Here is a 9,999-nt window from a genome sequence, read left to right on the forward strand (position 1 = left end):
GGTATTACAGGCATGAGGCACTGTGCCTGGCTGACAAAAGATTTTATTACAATTTTGGAAGAGGGAAAGCAAATAGAAAAGAGAGGACCTCGTTTAGCAGCGCAGAGAACATTACAGACTAGGAACCAGGAGAAGGTATTTATGAGATGTAAAGAGAACCTCGGGGCTCTTAGTACAATGGAACCTGGAGAGAGGCCCATGGCTGAAAACAAGGAGATGGGTTCAGAGTCCGGGTACGCACCTACTGAGCCCCAGTTCTTCTCTCCCACCTCAGGCAGACAGGGTGGGAGAGGAGAACTGGGGGTTAGTAGGTGTGTACCTCTCCCCTCATCTTCATAGGAGCCCAGAGATTTATTCGCCAGAGCATTGAACCCATGAGGTCTGGTTCAGAGTATCTGCTTAGTACAGTGAATAAATGTACAAAAATAAGTGAACACCTTCTAATTGAACGTGGAATGGGATCCAGCCTTTTCCCTCACTGCACACTTAGAGCACTGCAACTTCCCACACCTACTTCCCCTCCCTCATGCACTGCCAGTCACCTAGTAGCTGTCTCAGTTAGATTGGCTGGCATACTGTGTATATAGGATTTAATACTATTTGTGGTTTCAGGCATCCTCTGGGAGGTTGGAACATATCTCCCACAGATAAAGGGAGACTACTGTACAATACAAGAGCTTAAGAATGCTTTTCACGCCAATCACTCCTCTTACCATTGGCCATATTTTAGTTCTACTTTGTTTTCACACTATCACGTTTTGTTTTGTTATTTTGTTGATGCTTGTTTTGATTTACCCACATATTGATACCCACATATTGACCAATTCTTTTGCTCACTACTCTTGATTCTTCTTCCTTCCTTCCAGATTTAATTTCTTTCTTTTCCTTCCAGACATTAAACTGATCAGAACAGATACTACACTTGATCCTAGCCAAAAGGCCAAGAAGTGATTAATTTCCTTCTTCTTAATGTGCTTCATTAAATAGTTCTTTCATTTATTTATTTGTATTTATTTATTTTTTAGAGAATCTCACCTTATTGCCCAGGCTAGAATGTGATGGCACAATCACAGCTCGCTGCAGCCTCAAACTCCTGGCCTCAAGTGATCCTCCGAGCTCAGCTTCCCAAAGTGCTGGGATTACAAGCATAAGCCACTGCACCTGGTCCCTTAAATAGTTATTTTAATAGGATCACCTGTAAATGATAAATTGTTTCAGTCTTTGCCTAAACTATTATTTGACCTTTTCATGAATTGTCAACTAGTAGAAACTGAAGTATAGGTTGGCATTTTCTCTCAGAATTTTGAAGCTGTTCCATTATCTTTTGATTTCTATTGGCATGTTTGAAAAGTCTGCTGTCAATCTAATTGTCAATTTTTTTCATTTCTGTCTTTTTTTTTTTTTTTTTTTTTGAGATGCAGTTTTGCTCTGTCACCCAGGCTGGAGCGCAGTGGCACGATCTTGGCTCACTGCAAACTCTGCCTCCCAGGTTCAAGCAATTCTTCTGCCTCAGTCTCCCAAGTAGCTGGGGTTACAGGTGCACACCACCATGCCTGGCTAATTTTTGTATTTTTAGTAGAGATGGGGTTCACCATGTTGGCCAGGCTGGTCTCAGACTCCTGGCCTCAGGTGATCCACCCAACTTGACCTCTCAAAGTGCTGGGATTACAGGCATGAGCCACTGTGCCTGGTCTCATTTGTTTATTAATTTTTATTTATTTTTTGAGACGGAGTTTCACTCTGTCACCCAGGCTGGAGTGCAGTGGTGCAATCTCAGCTCACTGCAAGATCCACCTCCCATGTTCACACCATTCTCCTGCCTCAGCCTCTCCAAGTAGCTGGGATGACAGGTGCCTGCCACCACGCTGGGCTAATTTTTTGTATTTTTAGTAGAGATGGGGTTTCACCGTGGTCTTGATCACCTGACCTCGTGATCCGCCTGCCTTGGCCTCCCAAAGTGCTGGGATTACAAGTGTGAGCCACCGTGCCTGGCCTATTTATTATTATTATTATTATTGTTTTGAGACGGAGTCTTGCTCTGTTGCCCAGGCTGGAGTGCAGTGTTGCGATCTCTGCTCACTACAAGCTCCGCCTCCTGGGTTCACGCCATTCTTCTGCCTCAGCCTCCCGAGTAGCTGGGACTACAGGCAACTGCCACCACGCCTGGCTAATTTTTTGTACTTTTAGCAGAGATGGGGTTTCACCGTGTTAGCTAGGATGGTCTCAATCTCCTGACCTTGTGATCTTCCCACCTTGGCCTCCCAAAGTGCTGGGATTACAGGCGTGAGTCACCACGCCCAGCCCTTATTATTATTATTTTTTAGTACAGATGGGTTTTCACCATTTTGGCCAGGCTGGTCTCGAACTCCTGACCTCAACTGGTCTCGAACTCCTGACCTCAACTGGTCTGCCCACCTCACCCTCCCAAAGTGCTGGGATTACATAGACATTTAGCCACCATGCCTAGCAATTGTCATTAATTTGTAACTAATATCTATTTTATCTGAATACTTTTAAGATATTTTATTTATCTTTGGTGTTCTGCAGTTTCATGTAACATGTCTAATTATAGACTTTTGAATGTATCTGTCAAGAGACTTATTGTACCTCCTGAATCTCAGAACTGATGTCCTTCATCAGTTCTGAAAAAATTTTCAGCAATTGAATCTTCTCCCTTTGCCTTCCCCATTCTTGCGTGCTTGTTTTCCTTTGATACTCATATTGATTTATATTTGGTCTTCTCATTCTGTCCTTCATCTCTGTTAGTTGCTCTTCCATATTTATCTCTTCTCTTCATCTCTCTGTGCAATACTTTTTTAAAAAATCTCTTCCACCTTTACCTGTCTTTCTTCCTCAATGTCTTTTCTGCTGTTAACACATTTATTGAGAGTGCGTTTGTTTGAGACAGAGTCTGGTTCTGTCGCCCAGGTTGGAGTGCAGGTGTAATCATAGCTCACTGCAGCTTCAACCTCCTGGGCTCAGGCAATCCTCCTGCCTCAGCCTCCCAAGTATCTGAGACCACAGACACTTACCATTATGCCCAGCTAATTTTTAAATTATTTGTAAAGATGGAGTCTTCCCATGTTGCCCAGGCTGGTCTCAAACTCCTGGGCTCTAGTGATCCTCCGACTTTGGCCTTCCAAAGTGCTGGGATTACAGGCAGAAGCCACCATGCCCGGATTCCTTGAGTTTTTAATTTGCATAAATTTAGCTTTCATTTCTTCAGATTCTTGGGTCTTTTCCCAATATTCCTCTTCTTTTTTATATTTTTTTTCCTTTTCAAGTCTTTTAAAATGTCTAACTATTTAAAAGATAGTTATTTGATAGCTCCTATCTAAAAGTTGTGTATCTTAAATCTTAGTAATCTAATTTTGCTGTTTTTGTATTTGCTGATTCTTCTGTTTACTTTGTTGATTTGTAATTTTTTAAATCATGAACTCATTTTCAGCAGGGCTTTCTCTGTGAATGTTCTTGCTTTTCTAGTTCCTTGAGATGCATTTTTATTTCATTTTATTTTATTATATTTTATTTTATTATTTTATTTTATTTTATTTTATTTTTTGAGATGGAGTTTCACTCTTGTTGCCCAGGCTAGAGTGCAATGGAGTGATTTTGGCTCACTGCAACCTCTGCCTCCAGGTTCAAGCAATTCTCCTGTCTCAGCCTCCCTTGCTGGGAGCCTTCCTTGATGGGATTATAGGCACCTGCCACCACGCCCAGCTAATTTTTGTATTTTTTTAGCAGAGATGGGGTTTCACCATGTTGGCCAGGCTGGTCCTGACCTCCTGACCTCAGGTAATCCACCCACCTTGGCTTCCCAAAGTGCTGGGATTACAGGTGTGAGCCACCGCACCTGGCCAGAAACATGTTACTTCCTTGTATTTGCACAATTTCAAAAGTTCCTCATTATTGATTTCTAGCTTTCTTCCATTATTGGCAGAAAAGGTATTTGATATGATTTCAATTCTTTTAAGTTTGTAGAGACTTGTGGCCTAACATGTGGTCTATGCTGGAATATGTTCCATGCGCTGATGAAAATATTGCACACTTACGAAGAACTAGGTAAAAGACAAAAATAATAATGTGTATTCTGCAGCTCTTAGAGGAAATGTTGTGTAAATAGCTGTTAAGTCCATTTGGTTAAAAGTCCAGTTTTTCTTTTTTTTGTGTGTGTATTTTTAGTAGTGACGGGGTTTCACCGTGTTAGCCAGGATGGTCTCGATCTCCTGACCTCGTGATCCTCCTGCCTCAGCCTCCCAAAGTGCTGGGATTACAGGTGTGAGCCACCGTGCCTGGCCCAGTTTTTCTTTCTTTCTTTTCTGTCTAGATGATGTGTCCAATGCCGAGAGTGCGACATTGAGATCCCCAACTACTTGTATTGGAGCCTACTTCTCTCTTTTTTTTTTTTTTTGAGATGGAGTTTCACTCTTATTGCCCAGACTGGAGTGCAATGGCACGATCTTGGCTCACCACAACCTCTGCCTCCCAGGTTCAAGTGATTCTCCTGCCTCAGCCTCTCGAGTAGCTAGGTTTACAGGCATGCACCACCACGCCCAGCTAATTTTGTATTTTTGGTAGAGACGGGGTTTCTCCATGTTGGTCAGGCTGGTCTCAAACTCTCAACCTCAGGTGATACGCCCGCCTTGGCCTCACAAAGTGCTGGGATTAGAAGCATGAGCCACCGCACCCAGCTGCCTATGTCTCTTTAGCTCTAGTACTTGGTTTATGTATCTTCATACTCCAGTGTTGGGTGAATATGTATTTATAATTGTTATATCCTCTTGCTAAATTGATCCTTTTATCATTATATAATCACTTTCTTTGTCTTTATCATTTTTGAATTAAAGTCTGTTTAATTTCATGTAAGTACAGCTACTCCTGCTCACTTTTTGTTTTTGTTTGCATGGAATATCTTTTTAATTATTTATTTTGTGAGATGGAGTCTCGCTCTGTCACCCAGGCTGGAGTGCTGTGGTGTGATCATGACTTACTGCATCTCTGAACTTCTGGGCTTAAATGATCCTCCTGCCTCAGCCTCCCAAGTAACTGGGAGTACAGGTGTGCACTATCATGTCCAGTTAATTTTTAAATTTTTCGTTGAGACAGGGTCTTGCTCTATTGCCCAGGCTGGTCTCAAACTCCTGGGCTCAGGTGATCCTCCCATTTCAGCCTCCCAAAGTGCTGGGATTATAGGCATGAGCCAACGTGCCAAGACTGCATGAAATATCCTTTCCACCCATTCACTTTCTGTTTAATATGTGTTTTTACAGTGAAGTGAGCTTCTTACAGGCAGCATATAATTGGGTCATGGGTTTTTTTGTTTTTTGACAGAGTCTTGCTCTATCTCCCAGTGGCGCCATCTTGGCTCACTGCAACCTTCGCCTCCCAGGTTCTAGCTATTCTCCTACCTCAGCCTCCTGAGTAGCTGGGACTACAGGCGCCCACCACCACACTCGGCTAATTTTTTTGTATTTTTGGTAGAGACAGGGTTTTACCATGTTGGCCAGGCTGGTCTCAAACTCCTGACCTCAAGTGGTCCACCTGCCTTGGCCTCCCAAAATGCTAGGATTACAGGTGAGAACCACCGCTCCCAGCTTGGGTCATGGTTTTTAAAAATCTATTCAGCCAGTTCGTATCTTTTTGAAACATTTAAACGTATTTTTTAAGGCTAGTCAAGTGAAACAGTGGGAGTGGAGAAGGAACAAAGAAATCTGTAACTGGTTATGTTCAGTAAGTTGTAAACACCTCTGCACTCAGACCCTCAGGCTTTATCTTTTAAGAAGGAGTTCAATCCATTTACATTCAAGGATTCAAGGTTATTATTGATAGGTCAGGACTTACTTCTGTCATTTTGTTAATTGTTTTCTGATTGTTTTCGTATATCCGTTGTTCCTTTCTTCCTTTCTTACTGTGTATCATTGTGATTTGGTTGTTTTCTGTAGTAATAAGGTTTGATTCTTTGCTTTCTTTTTTGTGTATCTGCCTAGCAGTGAGTTTTATACTTGTGTGTTTTCACGACAGTGATTATCATCTTTTCACTTTCAGATGTTGCAATCCCTTGAGCATTTCTTGTAAGGCTGGTCTATTGGTGATACATTTCCTCAGTTTTCACTTGCCTGGGAAAGACTTTATTTCTCCCTCATTTCTCAAATATTAGGTGTCATATTCTTGACTGGCAAATTTTTTGTTCAGCACTTTGAATATATCATCCCATTTTTTCATGGTCTGTAAGGTTTCAGTGGAAAAATCTGATGTTAGTCTAATGGGAATCCCCTTATATGTGACCTGACACTTTTCTCTTGCTGTTTTTAGAATTCCCTTTTTCTTTGACTTTTGACAATTCAACTAAAATGTGCCTCAATGAGAACCTTTTTGAATTCTTCAGCTGCAGGATTTGTTTGGTTCTTTTTTTTTTTTTTTAAATAGTTATAATGGAATCTAATTTATTATGAAGAATATGAATAAAGGCCACTTTTGGACCTGCAAATAGTATGTTAAATATTGAGGGGAGAAAGGAGAAATAAAAAGGAATACACATGAAAAGTGGGAGTGGTGCAAGTGTGGAGGGAACATTCTTAGAAAGAGGCAAAGAATTCAGAAGGGTATGGAGGGACAGCGGAGGCACTCATATATGGGGTACATGTGGGCAGCGGTTTGCAGCAGAGGAAAACAATCAGCTATTTGATGCCCATTCCATAAAAAGAGTTAGGCCACTGAAGGAGTTGGTTTATATACATTATCTTATTTAATCTTCCCATTAACTGGTAAGACTGATATTGTCCCTGCTTTATATGAAAAAACAGATTTACATGAATATGTCCAGGTAATTGGTGGCTAAATTACAAGGCAAAACCATGTCTTCCCTACTCTAAAGCCCAGTTATTTTCTTTAGCATTTGATAAATTTTACTTGTTGAGAGTACTATATTTGTAACGTCATTCATTTTCCCTTACCAATATATACCCTTCTCCAAGCTAAATCAGGTGTGTCCCACACACATACACACAAATTCCACATGGCATAAATCACATTATCATACCTATAAAAGGAACGATTTCCACTTACAGCTACATATACCTAGGAGAGGTCAAAACTGAGTGCTGGGTTTCATCAAAAACTGTTTTCAACCAGGTAAAGTCATTAAACAACCATAAACTTTCAGCAAACTAACATCCTACAATTAGAATTTTGAGTAATCTGGTATGTACAAAACATTATTGGACGAAACTACAGACTACTTTCTGACCAATGGACTGGATTTAGCCAACCATGTTTAGACTTATGGACTCATTCTGTTTTATTTGCAAAGGGAGTTTTCAATCATTACTATAACCGCCTTGAAGCCCCCTTTCTAATGGATAAAGCCCCTTGATCTTCCACTCTGACCTTCCAGTTAACTATTTAATAAATTTTGTCTATGTTGTGTGTTCGTTTCTCTGGCAGGCAAGCAAATAAGCTCAGAATTGTGTTTTTTAAATGTTGGGTTCTTTTAAAATTATTTCTATTTTTGTTGAATTTCTCAGCCATATTGTGAATTGTTTTTCTGATTTTGTTAAATTATCTAGTTGTATGTTTTGTATCTCACTGAGTTTCCTTCAGATCATTATTTTCAACTCTTTTTCCAGCAATTTTTTGATTTCCTTTTTACTGGAGTCTGTTACTAGACAGTTATTATGTTCCTTTGGTGGTGTCATATTTCCTTGCTTTATCATGTTTCTTGTGCATCTGTGTTGATGTCTATGCACCCGGTAAGACAATTGCCTCTTCCAACCTTTTTTTTTTTTTTTTTGAGACAAAATCTCACTCTGTTGCCCAGCCTCCCAGGTTCAAGTGACTGTTGTGCCTCAGCTTCTCGAGTAGCTGGCACTGCAGGCATGTGCCACCACACCCGGCTAAATTTTTTGATTTTTTTTTTGAGACGGAGTCTTTCTCTGTCACCCAGGCTGGAGTGCAATGGCGCGATCTCGGCTCACTGCAACTTCTGCCTCCTGGGTTCAAGCCATTCTCCTGCTTCAGCCTCCTGAGTAGCTGGGATTCTCCTGCCTCAGCCTCCCGAGTAGCTGGGATTACAGGTGCTCACCACTGCGGCTGGCTAATTATTTTTTGGTATGTTTTTAGTAGAAACAGGTTTCGCCATGTTGGCTAGGTTGGCCTTGAACTCCCTGCCTCAAGTGATCTGCCTGCCTCGGCCTCCCAAAGTGCCGGGATTACAGGTGTGAGCCATCATGCCTGGCTGCCTCTTCCAAACTTTCTGGAGTGGATTTTGCAGTGAAAGACTTTCACCTCTAGTTGAGTTTAGTCTGCCAGTTGGGAAGATGTAGTGACTGTTTCCAGATACGTGCAGTGGTATAGTCTGTGCAGCTTCTTCAGCTGCATTCAATGTCACCAATAAAAAAACACAGGCACCTCAGTGGCGTAGGCTGTTTGTGGCAGTGGTGGCAGCAGCGTAGGTTGTTAATATCCTGTGAGTTCCATGTTCAGGTGCTTCGAGTGGCTGTGGGGTGAGGGTCCTAGTCTCAGGGTTTCTCAAGCCTATCAGGGCATTAGGGTCTTGGGATGCAGCTTTGCTCTCTGTGGGAAGTTTAGATGTAGGTTACCCAGAGCTAGGATCTGCAACCCTGAGGCACCCCCTAGGGGCTTGGGCCCAAAGGACTGCATTTTATAACTGTGATTCTAACTCTAGTGGGGATGGGGGACAAGGCAGAGCACTAATCTGACTCTGGCAATGAAGGGGTGCTCTAGAGGTTTGGGTCTGGGGATCAGGGTATAGCTGCGATTCAGGAACCTGAGCCAATAGAGCTCAGTGGGAACTGAGGTCCCAGGGGATAAGCCACTGTGTAGTGGTGACTCTAGACCCTAGGATGGTGGGGCTTGGCAGTATCCCAGCCTCTGTGAGAGCAGGTGCAGTGGCAGCAAGTACCCCGGAATAATGGAGCACAGCTGTCATCTGGGACCTGGGTTGGGGCAGGGAACAGCATAGCAATGATTTTATTCTCCAGGGAGAGGGTGTCTCAGCAGCTCAGACTCTAGGGGGATATTCCAGCCCCAGGGAAGCAGAGTGCTGGAGTTGTTTGGCTTGTAGGGTAGGGTGTCTCAGCTCAGCCACTGTTCTGTTTCCCTGGGATGCAGGGTCCTACCTCATCTCAGCCTAGAGATGCACAGGTGCTGAGATTGGCCAGGACACCGATTCCTTGGTGGGGGCAATGTGCCAGTTCAGCTTACGCCTGGGAGCATGACTGTTCTGGGCAGCCTAGGTACTATTTCCTTGGAATGCAGACAATTGCTTCAGCTTAGATATTGGGGTGCATGATCGTTCTGGGTGGCCAACACACCATTCATTACCTGGAATGCCAGCTGCTGCATGAACTTAGGCACTGAGGAGACATGACTGCTCTGAGCAGCCAAGATACTGTTTTCCCATGAAACAGGATACTGCTTTATTTTTATTTTATTTTATTTTGAGACTGAGTCTCACTCTGTAGCCCAAGCTGGAGTGCAGTGGCGCAATCTTGGCTCCCTGCAACCTCTGCCTCCCGGGTTCAAGCGATTCTCGTGCCTCAGCTTCCCGAGTTGCTGGGATTACAGGTGCGTGCCACCACGCCCGGCTAATTTTTTGTATTTTAGTAGAGATGGGATTTCACCATGTTGCCCAGGGTGGTCTCAAACTCCTGAGGTAAGGCGATCCACCTGCCTCGGCCTCCCAAAGTGCTGGGATTGCAGGCATGAGCCACCGCGCCCCGGCCAGAAACAGGGAACTGCTTTAACTCCTACCTGAGGAGGAAAGGGGAGGGGTAGGTGGCGTGGCTTCACCTCTGCCTGGCCCCATGGAGAAGGGTGTAACTGCTGCTCACATTTCAGCTTGGGGATGTTGGGACACCAGGCTGGGAGGTTCAAGGCAATTTAGCTTCAGGGATGAATGGGGATCTGTAACTACTTGCCCACAGAGCAAGTCACACCCCAGCCATAGTTCCAATTCAGCAGCATGTGGATCAGGGCAGG

At 43.3% G+C, this 9,999-nt stretch overlaps 1 pseudogene; it reads right to left on the reverse strand.

Annotated features, from left to right (window-relative positions):
* Nucleotides 1-841: 841 nt before the first annotated feature.
* LOC129039833 (U2 spliceosomal RNA) lies at nt 842-952 on the reverse strand (annotated as a pseudogene).
* Nucleotides 953-9,999: the final 9,047 nt, after the last annotated feature.

This window comes from Pongo pygmaeus, chromosome 5 (assembly GCF_028885625.2).
Source record: "Pongo pygmaeus isolate AG05252 chromosome 5, NHGRI_mPonPyg2-v2.0_pri, whole genome shotgun sequence".
Taxonomy (NCBI): domain Eukaryota; kingdom Metazoa; phylum Chordata; class Mammalia; order Primates; family Hominidae; genus Pongo; species Pongo pygmaeus.